Genomic DNA, 18936 nt, shown 5'->3' with positions numbered 1-18936 from the left:
ATATGTCCTTTCAATAATAATAATAATAATAATAATAATATTAAAAGAAAGAAAGAAAAGAAAAGAAAAGAAATGGAGACCGAAAATAATAATAATAATAATAATAATACATTTACAAAATTTAAAGCATTATATGCCTATTTGTCTTATTTATGGTACATGTATGGTAATATTAATAATATATTCCATAATAATCTACCTTTTATTTTAAAATGTACAGATAACAACCATAATTATTTATTTTCATTTTATTTTATTTTATTTAGTAAATTTTATGGTGACTCATTTCATTTGCTGACAAAATGTTTTTTTTTTTTTTTTTTTTGATCAACATTTTATTGTCTTTAGATTAACAGAAGAACATCCATTCAAACAAACAAACAGGGAAAGGGGAGCAACAGACATATCAATAATTTTACAATCTGAAAGAAAAAGAAAAAAAAATGCTTTAATGTAAAAAAAAATAACAATAATTTAAAATTTTACTTCAAATAATACAGATTTTCACTTTAAATTATATGGCAAATCATCCTTTTTACTTGGTTTTAATGTAATTTATCATTCAAATTTTATTTTAAAGTTAAACCTACCATGGTGTTTCCAATGTATATAGTAAAATGCCTATTGATAAACCACTTCACAGGGCACTGTTGCGTTCCTACATTCTTTTTCTCTTAAAACCGTGAAACTTGTAGTCCGATTTCCAAAGCAGGTCTGCATCGGTTTTAACCGAGCCACCGTGTGTGTCCTTGATTGTGTGTCTGGCTTAACTAGTCGGTCACAGCGGGAGGCAGATGTTGTCTTGCGGCATGGCCGTTCGCCTCTGCCACTTTGATGCCTGATGTCACTGTGCATGCAGGTGCACTGCTCTTCTGGGTTAACTCTCTCACTCTCCCCCGGTCTCTCCCCCTCACGCCCGTGGTCAAAGCTGCAAGTGTCACACCAGGGGATATGCCCATTTTAGAGCCAGTGAGCTATAATAATTGATGATCAGACCTGCTGTCAGTGTAAAAATGCAACTCCAAACGAGGCACGGCGTGCTAAGCCGCACACACGCGGGAAAGCATTAAGCGAAGGTATGACGAGCGGACCGGGCTTGAGGACAGCCGAGGCCTATCGCACCAGCTGATGAGGGTTTTGTCCTTGAAATTGTAGATTTGCATTCTAATGACGAGAGATGCTCTACTGATAATAGACGCCTTGATGCGCCTCAGCTCGTAGATCTCTTTTACACCTCCACACTCCACAGTCTCAGTTAATTATGCATGTCTTTGTAGAGACGCCGTGTCTCCAATGGCAACCCGCAGGTAGAACCCATAAAGCAGGCCCCGTGTTTATCCGATGAATGCCCGGGCCCTTATTTTCAGAGCTCCATATCGCCGTCTCATTTTTAAACTCGGCCGTGAAGAGGTTTCATAAGTTAATAATGAGACGAGCTGAAGGAGCGAAAAACACGAGCCAGCCGAGATCCATATCGGCGAAGCGGCGTCTTCCGACGGCGGGCTGATTTTTCAGCAAGACGCATTACGCCGCGTTATGGTTCTGCTTAGCGCTAAATCAAAGCACACGTTTTTCAAACCGGCCTGTCCTGTGACTAATCGTCCCATTAAGATGGCTCGTAGGCATTTCATTATGCCAAAGGTATTTTGAATTCATAATTCTTAACAAACACGCCGTACAAGGTGTATCTAATTAGGCATTTTACACTCCATTTCTTAACAACACCGGTAAACACTCTTGAGCTTGGGAACTGGATCGCATATTTGGATCCCGGTGTGATGGTGCACACCTGTTCTTCCCCTGTCGGAGAAGTACTGGGTAGCGGAGCAGAGCGTCTGATTATAGCCGCCTGCGCCGAACGGTGGGAGTCGCTTTTAATCATTCTCGGGAGCTTCGCGTCTCTCCCTTTTCGCCTGGGCTTGCGTGGCCACGGACCCCGTCTCCGTCTTTCGCTTTTTAGACTGATTATTCCCATTATTCCTCAACTTAACTGCCCATAGCCGCACGCTCCCCGAGTCACTTCCATCTGTTTTACCTTTCGGAGCATCTGTCATGGCTTGCAGGGACATCCACCTCTCGAGTCGGAGCGACATGAGGACATCTGTCCCAACAGACAGCCAATCAGGAAGCAGCGACCATTCTGTTAACGCTCCGCTGGGCCCCGCGCCACGCTCTCGAGCATTCGACACGCCGTATCCAAGCAAATTGCATTCCTCAGTGAAGTTAGTGTTTCTAATTCTTCACTCACAGCCAGTTGTGCCGGCAGATAATTTGATAAGGCCTGTCATAATGGTGTTGGCGAATCCTGATAAATGTGTCTAATGTGGCTGTGAGTACAGGCTGGAAAAAGAATACCCAGGATTTCCTGATGAGAAGCGTGAGCTAGGAAGACGAATGGAGAAGGCTGTTGTTCCTCGCTTTCAAGTCACCAGAATGAGCGTTTGTCCTGTGGCACATTTCAAGCCGCACTGTATGTTTTAATGCGGTCATGTGGTTTATTATAAAAATCAGTCACACAAATAGCTACACCAATTCACTCTCCGTATTCTCCTACACAATGTCACTACATCACCTCCCCCTCTTCTGTTCGTGTACGATACAGTGGGAATTCATTAGACTGGCATAACAGTGATGCTTTTCTATTCATATATACATTTTTTTTCCTTCTCACGCATGATATCTTCTTAAAGGAGTAGTCCATTCATTCTGTCATTGTTTAATCACCTTCTTGTTTGACTTGTTAGAGTCATGTAATGGTCATTCTTTTCCATGCAGTTCAAAAAAGATGCAAAAAACCATAAACAGAATCAAAAAAGTGACTCTTGTGTTTTACTATAAGTCATGTGATGTTATTCCAGTTAACTGATAACCTTTAACACATTATTTAAACAGTGATCTGTCAGATTTGAGTAACTGATTCACAAATTATTGTAAAACTATTGCATACTATCATAAGGACTACTTTTATGATTGTTTTATTGTTTTTTATTGCATCAGGGGATCAAGAGCCCACTAAAAGCACTAAAAACTTGACTCTAAATTAAAATACATAAAACCAAGGTGTAAACAGAAACATGTAGTTATTTATTTATTTATTTATTTACCTAAATAATAATAATGATCATCATCATCATCATTATTATTATTATTATTATTATTATTATTATTACAAGGGCCCACTAGAGGCAAACTGTCAAGGCTGTCTTAAAAGTATTTAAATTGCTAAATTATTATATATTAAATTAATCATTTGAAATTAAAATACATGAAACCAAGATGTTATATATTAATTAATTAATTAATTCATGAATTCCTCATTTATTATTATTATTATTATTATTTTTATTGTTGTTGGTGTTGTTGTTGTTGTAAGTTAAGTTAAAATACATAAAACCAAGATGCAAACTGAAATATTTATTTATTTATTTATTTATTCATTCATTCATTTATGTATGTATGTATTTATTTATTTATTTTTTATTTATTTTCCTAAATTATTATTATTATCATCGTTATAAGTTAAGTTAAAATACATAAAACCAAGATGCAAACTGAAATATTTATTTATTTATTTATTTATTTATTCATTATTTATTTATGTATGTGTGTATTTATTTATTTTCCTAAATTATTATTATTATCATTATAAGTTAAGTTAAAATACATAAAACCAAGATGTAAACTGAAATATGTATTTATTAATTATTTAATTAATTTATTTAAATAACTACTGTTATTATTATTATTATTATTATTATTATTATATTAATGAAGCACACACGTCTGAATCATAAAAATGAATCATAGTTAATTAATTTAGTATTAATATCAATATTCTTTAAAAAAAACAGCTGTAATAAAAAAAAAGGTAATATCGTGCATACTGTCATACATATTAATTTTGTAATTGTTTGTTTGTTTTCCTAAATTATTATTATTACTGAAGAACATACTGTTCTACTTAAATTTAATACAACTATATTCTTGTCTACAACAAACAGCTGTGTCATAATTACAGCAAAAATATAAAAAATAGTGGCTTTTGAATATTGTGCTGCTCAGTGGAATGGCCTTCAAATCATAAAGGTTGGGAACCACTGGTTTATTGCCATTTTGGAGCTTGAAACACTCAGTCTCCATTTACTTTAATTTCATTCAGAAGAAAGTGGGGATAAAAAAAATCACCTTGTGAGTTTCACCGAAGAAAGAAAGCGGTCTAGGGATCGATAGAGGAGAGAGGTCTAGGACCACAAGAGTATGAGTAAATGATGTCCGAATTTTAATTTTTGCATGAACTGTTCTTTGAAGTTTGCCCCCTAAGTCTTTTCGTAGTGAGGAAGATTTCTCAGAATGGGGCTGTTTGGGAAACTGACCAAGCACTGACCTATGAATGCACAAAGCCACGGGTCCTCCATTCTCCCCCATCTACTTATAGTTTAATCTGTGTCAGATTTTCCCCTTCTGTTAAAATATGCTGTCTGTGGCTGCCAGTCTCTGTGAGAGTCTCTGCTTAATCCTCATGAATACATGACTTTGTGCGCATGAATAAATAAAAAGCTGCTTGGCGGGTAATTGAGGTGCCGTGCCACTAACAAACGAGGACACAATTTGTAAATGAGATATTCCCCCATCTAGCTCGACGATGATTTATATCAAATTAAACCATTTACTAAAATCATGCAAGAGGGCTTGGAAACCGTTTCCTTCTAGCACTAGCGTTTTTTTTCCTCTGCTTCTACAGAAACAGTATTTGTGAAATGTCCTTCAGTTGCTCTGTGTTGCTCTCAGTTGTTTAACCGTGCATATGTAGAAATTAGATTTCTGGATCTTTTCATTCGCTTTTCCATTTTCTTCGTTTGTTGTATGCTTTCATCTCATATCTTTACGTTAATGACGGACCCCTGGCTGTGTTGCATCCCATATGGCCTTGCAAAAGCACTGCCTCTAGTCTAATTTCACACACAGTAATAAACCTGTGATTGCTATGATTTCTTCAACTGAATACAACATTACTGTCTATACTTTTTACCAGCCGTTCTGTCATAGTTCACCTACTATTCCATTTTGGTAGTGTATTTGTATATATTATAGCAATGGCATAAACACATATTATGAGTAGAGAAGATCACACATGATTGGCTATCAAACAAACAAGGGCACATTCACTTAACAACCATGGCACAGGTGTTTATTTCACAGTCGTGGTGTTCCCTGATTTGTGTAATACCTGTAGCAGAGAGGCTTTCAAATTAGTCTTAAAAATAGTTATAAATAAAGTATTTTCGCAAAATTGGACTTTTATTACTGTTTCATTCTGCTTTCTAAAGACTAGTTAAAAATCACAAGAAGTGGGTAGAAAGCAGATGTGGTGTCAACTTAAAACAAAACCATCTTACATATTTGAATCACTTTTTTTTTTTTTTTTTTTTTTTTTTTATTTTAATTATTTAATTTTTTTTTTTTTTTTTTTTTTTTTTTGGGTGGGGGGCTTTAATACAAAAAAAGATATAGATATGCACACACATATATATATTTCACTGTAAAATGCACAAAATATAGTTATACTACCATTTATGCTGCTATTTGGGAAAAAGATGCATTAAATTGATCAGAAAGACATTTATAATGTAAAAAAAAAACAACATATTTATTTATTTTACACAGTAAAATGCACAAAATATTTATACTGCTATTTAGCAAAATGTATTAAATTGATCAGAAAGACATTTATAATGTAACAAAACAACATTTATTTATTTAGTTATTTAGTTATTTATTTTAGTAAAATGCACAAAATATTTATACTGTTTTTTTTACTGCTATTTAGCAAAAATGCATTAAATTGATCGTAAAGACATTTATAATGTAACAAAACAACATTTATTTATTTATTTATTTATGTTACACAGTAAAGTGCACAAAATGTTTATACTGCTATTTAGCAAAAATGTATTAAATCGATCAGAAAGACATTTATAATGTAACAAAACAACATTTATTTATTTAGTTATTTAGTTATTTATTTATTTATTTATTTTAGTAAAATGCACAAAATATTTATACTGTTTTTTTTTTAGCAAAAATGCATTAAATTGATCAGAAAGACATTTATAATGTAACAAACCATTTATTTATTGATTTATTTATTGATTGATTTATTTATTTATTTATTTATGATAAACAGTAAAATGCACAAAATATATATACTGCTATCTAGCAAAAATGCATTAAATTGATCAGAAAGACATTTATAATGTAACAAAACAACATTTATTTATTTATTTATGTTAAACAGTAAAATCCACAATATATATATACTGCTATTTACCAAAAATGCATTAAATTGATCAGAAAGACATTTATAATGTAACAAAACACAAAACAACATATTTATTTATTTTACACAGTAAAATGCACAAAATCTTTATACTGCTAGTTAGCAAAAAAACATTAAATTGATCAGAAAGACATTTATAATGTAACAAAACATTTCTATTTTAGATAAACAAACAAAAAATGTATCACAATTTCCACAAAAAAACACAGCTTATCTCAACATTCATAATTAATATAAATGCACCAAATCAGCATATTACAATGATTTTTGAAGTATCATGTGATACTGAAGACTGTAGTAATCATGCTGAAAATTCAGCTTTGCATCACAAGAATAAAATATTTTGAAATGCATTAAAACAGAAAACAGTTCTTTTAAATTTTAGTTGCATTTTACAAGATAACTGTTTTCCTGTATTTTTGCATTTAATAAATGCAGCCTTGGTGAGAATAAGTTTTAAGATTTAATCTTACCCCAAACTTTTTTGAAACAGTAGTGTAGCTGGTTTTAAATGTTAGGAATAGGCTCCCTTGCAAAGGGACCATCCTATTTGGAAGCCCTTGGCATCAAAATATTTGAAAGTTGGGCACACATAATTAATTCATAGCGAGTTCCCTTTTGGTGTTATTGGTTGCATCAGAAATGTCTCATACCTAGTCAGTCAAGAAAGCATGGCACTGGTCTGGAAAAATATCCCATTCCATCTGAATGTTTCTTTAAAATGTCTCTGTTCCATTCCATTGATTCATTAGACTCAATAATGTCCTCAGATTTGCCTTTATTGTGTTGCATTGTTACTAAAAAGAAGCGTAATGAGAAAACAGTTGATGAGACATCCTCTCCTTTGCCGGTGGGAGACCTCAAGGCAACAAAGGAAGTGCTAACTCCAGATAAACCTACCACAGCAATGTAAGACAGATAACAGGGTTAACCTAAAGCAAAATGGCTTATCTTTGGGAAAACACACCTGTAGTAAGCTGTGAAATGTTTAAAGCGCTACTACGAGTACATTTAGGGTGGAGAGTAGCAGTGGCAACGTGCCCATGGCCAGAATGCAATAAATAAATGATTTCAAGTCGCAGGAGAAGCGTGCTGTGTCTCCGACGTGCTTTGAAACAGTGACATCTTGTCAGCGAGGTGAGATATCCACCGGTCGGCGCGGTGGGCACCTCAGGTATCTGCGCAGAGCCGCTTTTCGTCTCGGGAAATGTTTTCCATTAAAGCCGCGAATGCCGGTGTCATTAAACAAAGCGGGAATGTGGTGCAAAAGTGCATGGGATATCACAGGATGCTCCTCCCTCGCAGCTTTGTGCCCGGTGTCACCAAAGTCTACACACAGCGAGAATCCCTGATTACTCGGCACGCTCCGGGGCTGGAGACGAATAGCGTGGCGGGGGAGACAATATGAACCTTGTCGGCTGTTATGTGTTTAAATGACTGCCATCACCAGAGGATGAAATAATCAAAGCTAAATATAAAAGGATATCACCTCGTCGCTGTCAGCCGCTGCTCGGCTACACATTTTGCGGTGTTCGATATCCCACAAAAGCGACTCTTGAAGAAAGCGGCATTGATTTCACAGGTCCTGTTCCATCCTCGTGCCCTTGCGCCTAGTGCTTGACCCACTTATTTTCTCATCTTTCCTGGCTGCCTCATGAGGGTTATGCTTGCCTACTGCTTTTCCCATTACAAAGTGGACGCCTGCCAAGTATCCTGTACGGCCTCTCTCCGAATGAGTTAGGTGATACCAGCTCAGTTAGTCAACATCATAAATCACCAGACAAATTGACATATGTGCCACGGGAGAGCCAATCCTTAAAGGAGGGCCGAAGACCACACGCAGCTACAGAACCTCGCCGTCGTCACGCCGGCAAATAAATATTGACAGAGCATTAAGTTAAGATATAGCATCAAGCGTGGCATTTAGCCCATCTCGAGTGGATTGCGCTTAAATACATTAGGTGTGCGATCGCCCCCTCTTCTAATATACTTATGGGTATTTCTAGGCTTCTCCCTGCAGTGATGCAGCGTTTCCGACCCCTCCTTTTCTTTAACGATGTCCTAATTTCATGTAAGGACATGATTTATGCACCAAAATTATTCATTGCTCCGCTCTGGGTCAGATTCCCTTGCTTTCTTTTTCCAATAAAAATAAAACACAAATAGTGACTCTTAATCCTCTAGAAACGGCCCATTAGAGCGATTACCTGTCTGCCAATAAATGCAGGCCCGAACTTCCCAAAGCTCATTTTCCAACGTGTGGAGAAACTTAGGAATAGCGGGAGATTTCGTCCGGAGCGCAATAATGCACTCAAATATGTTGTTGTTTTATAGGCTTGTTACACAGTTATGGCTTACAGTGTTGTGCAATGAAAACACAAGTAACAAGACACTGGAAAGCTGTATTATTAAACTAAAAATGCTTAAAGGGGAGACATTGCAGGCAAAAAGACAGTTTTTTCACGCACTTGTCAAATTTGAGATTTTGGTTTTTCAAGTGTTTTTTCAGACTAGTGAAAAGAAAACACCCAAAAGACACTGCTAAGTGTTTCTTTTATAGCACTTTATCTATTTGTGTCGATAGATTTCAATTACAAAGCATATTTTTAAAGGCTGTTTTCCCAAAATGAGCTTTTTCTTCTAAACTGGGCTATTAAACACATACACTAGACTTTTTTTATTCCTGTCTATATCCTAAAGGTTTTTACATAGGGGTTTGTTCATATATAATTAGCTTGATTATATACAACATTTTATTCCCCCCAAAATGTTGAAAAATATATTGTTTTCTGTGTATTCTAAATATGTTTTGAATTATGGGGTGACAAAATGAGATATCCCCTCTGCAAAAACATTTGACTCTAATATGTCATAAAAATAAAACAAAAATTTTGAAACGGACTTCATTCAGTGTTTAGATTTTTGTACTAGAAATGTATGTAAATTATCACATATTTCATTAAATAATGTCTCATTTGCATATTTAAACATTATATTTTAGAAAACAAAAATGTTGCCAGTTATCAGTGTAATCAATCAGCTGGGTAAGGGGATAACTATTAGTGATTTTTTTTTTACCCTATTCACCTGCAGTGTCTCTCCTTAAAAAAAAATAAATAAATAAAATTAAATAAAATAATAATAATAAAAATTAAAACATTAAACATTAAACAAAAAAAAATAAAACATAAAACATTAAAAAATAAAATAAATAAAATAAAATCATGGAAATTTAAAATAAATTAAAAATGTACTAAATAGGTTGGTAAAACATTTCTTCCTCATTTGGTTATCTCTTGAAAGAGTAGGACATTTAAAAAATAATAAAATTAAATAAAAAATTAAATGCAAATAATGGACATTTAAAATAAAATAAAAATGTACTAAATAGTTTGGTAAAACATCTCTTTCTCATTTATTTGGTTATCTCTTGAAAACATTGGACATTTAAAAAAAAAAAAAAACATTAAATTAAATTAAATTAAATTATTAAATTAAATTAAAATGTATTAAATAGTTTGATAAAAAGATATCTCTTCCTCATTCATTTGGTTATCTCTTGGAAGCGTTGGACATTTAAAAAAACATAATTAATAAAATAAAATAATAAACATTTAAAATAAAATACAAATGTATTAAATAGTTTGAGAAAACATTTCTCTCCCTCATTCATTTGGTTATCTCTTTAAAGCACTTGACATTTAAAAAACATAAATAAAATTAAATTAAATTAAATTAATCAAATAAATTAAGGTAAAATAAAATAAAATAAAATAAATGTATGTATTAAATAGTTTTGTAAAATATATCTCTCCCTCATTCATTTGGTTATCTCTTGAAAGCGTTTAAGATATAATGCTAAGTCCCTCTGAAGGCTGCAGATGAAATTGTAAAAAGGACCAGTCGTTGGCTTGGGGCAGGAGAGATTCCTTTATATATTCCTTGATTATCTCTTCTAAGCTGTGTCCTTTCAGGACATTCAAGAGGATGGGTTTGACTGGCACAGAGGAGACATGGGTTTTCATATCTCTCTTCATTGTGAAAGCAAAAAGGCCTTATAAAGGCAGTTTAGAATTGTAAATGCAAACATCTCGGCAAGTTACACAAGCGACTGAACTGACTTGCATTGGTATGCAAATAGTAAGGCTGTCAATCAATTAAAAATTGTAATCAAATTCATTACTTTATTATAATACGTGGTTTAATTAATCATATTAATCACAGGTAATTGCATGTAGCGGTATTTGCAGAGGAAAAGCCCAAAATGAAGATTATTCATTTATTCATTGTTGTGGCAGGTTAGTAAAGCATTGAATGAATATTACAAAAAACAATTATTAAATAAAAAAATTGGGGTCAGTAGGGTTTTTTGGTTTTGTTTTCTTTTGTGTCCTGAACACTGATTCAGCGTTAATAATACTACTTTTTTTTTTTTTTTTTACTTGACCACTATATTAGCATATTGTGATGATTTCTGGAGGATCATGAAGACTGGAGTAATGATGCTGAAAATTCAGCTTTACATTTAAACTGTATTAAAACAGACAGTTATTTTGCAAAATAATGATATTTTACAATATTTACTGTTTTTGCTATATTTTTGATCAAATAAATGCAGCCTTAGTGAGCATAAAAGTTTTCTTTTATTACATTTTATAATTTTACAACTCAGTAAATAGAGAAACAATGTAAAAGATGAAATCCAGAAATCCAGAACAATTAACTGTCTTCTGTCTATAAAATTTAGATAAGGTATAATTTATAGTCACCACAAGCAACAATGGCAATAATTCATTGAAAGCAGCCGTTAGAGAGAAAGAAGCTGATTCGTTCTGCATCGCTCCCATGGATAAGTCAATGTAGGAGTTTAATAGGGCAGAAGTATGGGATAATTGTCGTCTGAATGTACGCCTTTCTTTAGTACGGCACAGAAAAGCAAACTCTTTGCCTTCCCGCAGCGATCACGATGCTTCATCCACTCAGTATAAAAACATGTTTAAAGGCTCATGTTCTGAAGAGGCCATTTTCGAAGAAGTAATATACATATATGAACAACATAATCAACTTACAGAAACATTCTCAAACTCTACTCAAAGTGTGTGTAGCAATCTTAAAAGTGATGATTCTTTGTATGGCGCTTGTGAAATCCTTTCTCTGTGATCTATTCATTGCAATGGGATTTGCATTTGGATTTGAGCAGGATTTCAGTAAAGAGTATGATCGCTCGCTTTGCTGGTTAAATGTTTAAAGAAGACATGCAATTTGAGTTGGTGCCGAGCTCATCAATATGAAATTGGTGCAGAGCTGAGAGGGAAAAAAAATAGAATGAGACAGCCTGACACACCTCCCTTCCAAATCCAGACTCAATCCATTTTCCGAATCCTCCACCTGTCAAGATTAGAAATTGTGTGGAGACAAAACTTCTTACATGGATTTTGGCTTGCGTTTGAACGTGACGTCTGTGAAGGAGAGACACGAGGGAAAAATAAGAGTTCAGCCGTGCTATGATGTCATGTTTCCTATTTTGATTCCACTGAGCATATGGACGTAATGAAAAGGTCAAAAAGTGGCACCCAAGCTTGAGGGCTTTTTTTGTACTCACTGTAAAACGCTTGAAATGATTAATTGATTTAAGTAGAGCAAACTTAAAGGGATAGTTCACTCAAAAATAAAAATTACCCCATTTACTCACCCTCAAGACATCCTAGGTGTATATAACTTTCTTCTTTTAGACAAATGCAATCAGAGTTATAATAAAAAATATCCTGACTCTTCTAAGCTTTAATATGGCAGTGAATGGCTGTTGAGATTTTAAAATCCAATAAAGTACATCCATTCATCATAAAAAGTGCTTCACACAGCTCCAGGGGTTAATAAAGGCCTTCTGAAGCAAATCAATGCATTTTTGATAGAAAAATATCCATATTTAAAACTGTTTACAGAAGCAAAGGAAGCAAAAACCAGTCTCCTCTTGGCTTATATCAAAATCCTCTGCCATATTTCTTTACAAATACTCATTCTGTATGTCTAATTCATCACTGGTGTTTTGTTTTGCTCTCTCCTCTGCACTTCCACTTTCGTCACCACGTTCGTCTATGTCCTACGTCATCTGCTGGAATGCCACTCTCCCATGAACGTGCATACGGCAGTTAGCAGAAGCTAGAGATTATGGTTCATAAAGCGCTTCAGAAGGCCTTTATTAACCCCCCAGAGGCATATGGAGCACTTTTATGATGGATGAATACAGTTTTTTGGGTTTCAAAATCTCAACAGCCATTCACTGGCATTATAACATCAGTTTCAACTTAAAAACTTAAGTTCAGCAGCTGCCTTAAAATTTTAAGTTAAATCAACTTAAAAGTCATTTCAACTTATTACAATAAAGTGAGTTAAAATGACTTGTACTTTTAAGTTAATTTAACTTGTGAGTTGAGATGACTTGTACTTTTAAGCTGATTTAACTTAAAATTTTAATAAACTTAATTTTTTGAGTTGAAACTAGTGAAAACTTTTTACAGCGTACACACCAGGATGGTTTGAGGTTGAGTAAATCATGGAGTAATTTTCATTTTTGGGTGAACTATCCCTTTGATCAAATTAATTAATTATTTATTTTGAGTATTTAGAACTTCTTCTTTTGAGGTCACAAAACCGACACATTTTAAGTAATCTGAATTATTCCATTGTTATTGCAAGTTCTAAACTTCTAAACTTGTTTCTTTTAAATTACACAAATTAAATTTAACTGTAATTTAGCTGGGATTTCTTCCAGCATGGTTTGCCATGGCATTTGAAAAGGAGAGTAAATGATGAAAATTAAATGTTATGTAAGGGTGTTTTTTTTGTGTGTATGTGCTTGATGTTAGGTTACAGATTTAGTAGTGTTTAATAATTTGCTGTGCTAATTTAGAAGAGTTTCTGTTATGTTGGGTTTTTACCATCATGATGACAAGTGGATCATGAGCTTGGTTTGAGAACAGCTTCGTTAATTATTCTGTAATGCCGTACTCATTTAGCCATTGATATCCTTTGCTAATGTTATCAAAACATTGTTTTTCTACCAATTAGCAAGTTAGCATTTGTTAAAAGCTTGGATGAAGCTAGTCAAGTTTCCACTATTTAAGATATTAAAGTTGAGAGTACATGATAATTTTAAGTGAAATGTACAAGTTATCTTACTCAAATATTTCAAGGTAAAAGAAATTAAAATGTATGAGCACATAATACAAATCTCCCAGTTCTGTTTTATTAAACTCTGAATTTCTTAAAGAGGTCATCGGATGCAAAACTTACTTTTACATGTTACACGTTACATGTCACATAAATGTGTGTTGGCAGTGTGTGTACACAGCCACCCTGTAATAATAAAAATCCACCAAGTGTTTTTTTTTTTTTTAATCTTTATAAGTAATACCCCCTTTTTCAAATATAGCCTTTCTTAGCATCTTTTCTGGGTGACGTCACACCGACCAAGGCAAATGCAAAAAAAAAACAGCTCGCTCTGAAAAGGGCTAATTTTGACAAGGTACACTACCACTGAGAAATTTTAACCAAAGTATGTTATAGACTTCTCATTAAGAACATAACGATTCATATCAACTTGTGGAAAATGGACATCCGATGACCCCTTTAACTTAAAGACGTAACTTTTTTTTTTTTTTTTTTGATGGGCTTAAAATAAATAGTTTTGTATAATTTCACAAATCACTTTATGAAAGTGGCTTATTCTGTGTGCTTTATAATTGTGATCTTCCTGCATAGGTATGAGAGGAGCTGTTCAAAGAAATCTATTTCGATCACTGTCGTGTCCGGTAAAATTAGCATTCTAAGATGTGGGCCTGGGCTATATTAGTATGGATGCGTTGCATCTGCACTTATAAAAAGACAATTTGTTCCCAACTGAAAGTTGATATCACTTACAGTCCCACAAAACCAGATGAAAATGCATTCATTTTTGGCACACGCAAAGCATATTTTCCCATTCCCTATGGAATTTGGCATATGAAACAGTTAGGCTGCACTGTTACAATATGCATTTTTATATATTGACGGAATACATATTGCCTCAGCCGTTCGGTTTGGGTAAGAAATGCCTCGCTTGATAAAATACTCGGCTATGACACATCCATTTAATTTCAGTTGCTTTTCATGCATTTTTCCAGGAAAACACACACTTAGTTAAGATTTGTAGACGCCGTTCCTCACAAGAAATTTCAGTCACAGCAAATTATGGTGCGCAATTGTCCTGAGGGTTGAACCTCATGCATAATTCTTGTCAGATGCTAATGACCACCTGATAGTTAAAAGAGGTTATAAAAGAAATGGCAGAATAAAAAAGCCGTACAGTATACTGTCGTTTTATGTGTCATTGCAGTTTTGATGCCATCAATCACCGATTAGTTATAGTTCTGCTTGAGCACAGCAGGGCAAGCACAAATCAAATGTCAGCACTCGCTAGTAATTTCTAAAGACTGTCAAAGGCCAGCGCAGTCTCATCAAGTCCTACGGGAGATAAAAGGCATATGGCGGAGGATGGAGACGAGACATCCGTTGTGTTGACAGATTTCATCGCGAGTGACTTTCGCACACCTACAAGGCGCTCGTATCGGGCCATCGTGCCCTCTGTGAACAATGAGAGTGATGAATCTGCCGTTATGGGCTTTCATGATGCCACTGAGGCCAATCTATGGGAACAGCCGTTAAAATAACACACCACATGACTGGGCCTTTTTAACAAGCTCCGAGACACGAGTTCAGGGAGGGCTTGTGCCGAACGAGGGACCCAGCTGCACATTTGTGTCTAAAAACTATACGTCCTGCTGCTCCCCGCTGACCTCCACCAGAGCAGTTCATCCATCGCAGTGTGCCGCTCCAACGCAACATGATCATAAGGTTACGGCCATCTTTTTAAATTAATTCTTTATTTTTATTATCACTTTCCACCAATGCTTTCCCTTCAGGCATTAGTTTGTGAAATAAAGATTTCGAAAAACAGGTCGTAAATGCAAAAGTTATTCATCTGTACTGTCTAGTCTCATTTTCCTTTATTTTCTTTGTCTTTTTTCCTCCCTCTATTCTTATTTATACTTTTAAAATGAGAAAAGTTTACTTGAGAAGCGTGTTTGTGTATGAAAATAAAGTTTGTTTTCAATCAATATATTCTGACTGAACTTTGTTTTCTTACTGAATTGGCAAATATGTGTTTCTTGTTGTCTTGAGCAAACTTCACTAAATTTTGTTTGCCAGTTTGATAAGAAAAATACATTTAATTCAAGAGATATTCTCTGAAATCACTTAATAATACCTTAAGCAGTTTTTAGGTTTAAAGCATAAACTAGACTATTTTCCCCACATGCAAATTATCTTTTTTTTCTTGTTTTAAGACAAGAAAAACTTAATTTGCCAATTATGTAAGAATAATAAACTTCATATAATAATAAATTCAGGATATATTCTCTTAAATCAAACCCCTTTGCTATATACACTGTAAAAAACAATTTGTTTGCTGCCTTAAAATGTTACGTTCAGTCAACTCAAAAAAAAAAGTTTTGTCAACTTGAAATGTTAAGTTGTACTAAGTGATATTTGAGATGATTCAACTTAAAATTGTAATTTTAAATTTAACAAAACAATTTTTTGGTCAACTCCAGTCAACTCAAATATGTAAGTTAGTACAACTTAACATTTCAAGTTTTCTAAACTTATTTGAGTTGACTGAACTTATTAACAAATTATTTTAAGCTGACTCAACAAATTGTTTTTTGTTTTGTTTTTATTTTACAGTGTATTCCACAAATGATCAAATTTGTTTTTGATAACAAATGTGCTATCAAATTTTTTTTTCCTATTGTTTTAAGCATAAACCTTACTAAATGTGTTTGATTTAGGGAAAAAGATCTGTTTATCTATCTATATATCTATCTATCTAAATCGATTTTTTTAAAGCATAAACCTCACTAAATGTGTTTGATTTACTCTTTAAACAACAACAACAAACTCTGTTTGGCAGTCTAATAAGAAAATAACCTAAATTTTACTTGTAAGGTAAATCTGTCTTATTGCACTGAAAAACAAAACAAAAACACTGTTTAAGAAACATATATTTCGCAGTGCATGTATCTGTATGGTTTTGTTAATATTCACATTATAGATGTCGCTGTCCAAGTCTTTGTCTTTCCTGCTGAAAGGACTGAAATAGCAGGTCCAATATAATCAAATTACAGAAAGCTCTGTATTCAGATACACAATGCCCGAGCAGAAATATGGTGCCGCATTGTTCGTCTATTGGCATCAGCTGATGAGCTAATCTCTTTGAAGCCATTCTCCTTTCATCATTAAAGCACCACACTCTGCAGGCAGCCAAAATAAAGACGGCCAAATTCACACCAAACTTACAATATTAGCTATTATAGAAGCCGGTAGTTTTAAAAAATCGGTTAATTAAAGGTATACACTGAGGAGCGGAGAAATAACGGGAAGGACCCATGGGGTATCGGCATTTGTAGGTATTAATGGCGCCGTTGTGCAAGACGGCCCACAAATTTTCTTTGAAAACAAGGAGCAGATTCTTTGCTCCAAGTTTCCACTATTGTTCTTTGTTGTCTTCATCTTCTTTTCTGCTTCTGTTTAACAAGCTCAACAGCAAAAATAATGTATGTTGTGTTAGTACAAAGCGTTATTCCAAGCCATCATTATAAGCCGACATACAAACGGTCATTATTAATTCATCCTTGGACACTGACGTCTCGAAACAGCTTTGATGCACAGCAATTTACCTCACATCAGAGAAGTTTTCAGAGAATTGTTCAGGTAGATTGAGCATAGCTTTAAAAGCCTATCAAGAAAATTGCTGGGCTTGTTCACTGACCTTAGCTGTTCTGTACCGCGACCAAGTTTTGACTGTTACTTGGCGTGCGCGCGCTCTGATCCTTGCCTTTAATAATGTTCTCTTGCACACCTACACTTGCTGGGCTTAAGCAGGCTTTCCACAAAGCCATCCTGACATGATTGATTGGAGTATAACCTGCCAAATGCATGGCTTTGATAGCTGTGATGTCAGTGATATATTGCTACATTATCTGATTGCATCACCTAGCTGAACTGAAACAATGCATTCGGTTTGGCCCTAAAGAATGTGCTGCGAAAGCATTAGCGTGTTGATTTGGTCGTTTAAAATAATGAAACTGAAAGTGTTGAATGATGCTGGCCAGGGTGGTTTTAAACGTGGGATCCAGGGACCTCCGGGAAGATGCTATGGGGTCCAAAAAAAAAAAACAATTTTTTTTTATTATGCTTCGTACAAAAGATAGTATACCAGTATACATATATACCAGAAGTAAATGCCAAACATTTCAATTTAAATTGCATTTTACCTTTATAAAAAATCAGACTTATAATGTTTTAGTCTTTAAATATGTATATCTGTTTTTTTGTTGTTGTTGTTGTTTTTTTCTGGGTCCGAATTAGGTTCTTTGCAATAGGATCATCATACACTAAATAAAAAAATAATTGTGATGCAAGAAAGTTAATAGTTTTGCTAGTAAATATCACAAACAGTTACAAAGAAATGGCAAATAACACATTGAATTAAATGTGAAATTTTGAGAGACTGAAATGGTATGAGTAAGATTATATGTTTTACTAATAAGGTCATTTGCGATGGGATCATCATACACTGAAAACATAATGGTGTAGAAGCAATTTTCACTCAGAAATTGCTAGTCAGTTTCATAAACAATTACAAAGAAATGGCAAATAACACATTGAAATCAAGCAGCGATTATCGGGGTTCAAGCACTTTAAGGCATTTAAGCGTATACGAAAAAGGCTGTTTAGCAATCCTGTAACCACCTAAAGTAATGATTTAAAAAAGCATTTTTGGCAAATCCAGGTAATGCATCCAAGTAACTGTAGAAATATGATGATTTATGTTTATGATTGTTATAGCGCCACCTATGGACAGATTGGAGGAGTTTGCAAAAGTAATTTTTTTTTAATTTTTTTAAAATAATGTCAAATATTTAAAGAGCAATTTAATCGTCAGCAGTGGTCCCACAGGCAGAGTTGTTCAGAATGAGGAAATCGATTGTATGATGTGAAGATTTAGTGTATGTGTGAATATATGGACATTTTCTGCCATTTAAAGTAATTTACCATAGAAATATAGTGTTTTTAAAGGATTTTTAAAGGCTTTTTTTTATAATGCCACCTGTGGTCCAATCTCCATAAAACTTTGCGTACTTGTTTAGCATCACCTTTCGCATGTGCTCACCTTGTTTCTTGACATTTAAAATTTCTGTTTAGGATTTAAAGGCTTTTGGGTAAATTTGTTTTTAAATTCGTCTTTTCTAAACCACCCCGTCATAGTTACCCAAAGGGTAAGGTTAAAAATATTTTTGATAATTATTGACCTAGAGAGTCCAGAGAATTGTACTGCAGTGTTTTTTTTTTTTGTTTTTTTTTTTCGTGTTTGAATGAAAAAACTAGGATTAGCTCGCAAAAGTAGATTTTTTACATATTCTCAATTATTTAACAAACAATTAGATTGACAGCAGTGGTTCTAAAGGCAAAGTTGTTCGGAATGAGGAGGTCTATCATAT

The 18936-nt window shown here is 34.1% G+C and overlaps 1 protein-coding gene across 3 annotated transcripts in view; it reads left to right on the top strand.

Moving 5' to 3' along the window:
• pcdh11 (protocadherin 11) overlaps positions 1-18936 on the top strand; it is a 247973-nt gene that overhangs the window by 181038 nt on the left and 47999 nt on the right. The gene's annotated exons all lie outside the window — the stretch shown is intronic.

Source organism: Labeo rohita, chromosome 14 (genome assembly GCF_022985175.1).
Source record: "Labeo rohita strain BAU-BD-2019 chromosome 14, IGBB_LRoh.1.0, whole genome shotgun sequence".
Taxonomy (NCBI): Eukaryota; Metazoa; Chordata; class Actinopteri; order Cypriniformes; family Cyprinidae; genus Labeo; species Labeo rohita.
The sequence above is the reverse complement of the archived record's forward strand: the minus strand, read 5'-3'. Positions and strand labels throughout refer to the sequence as shown.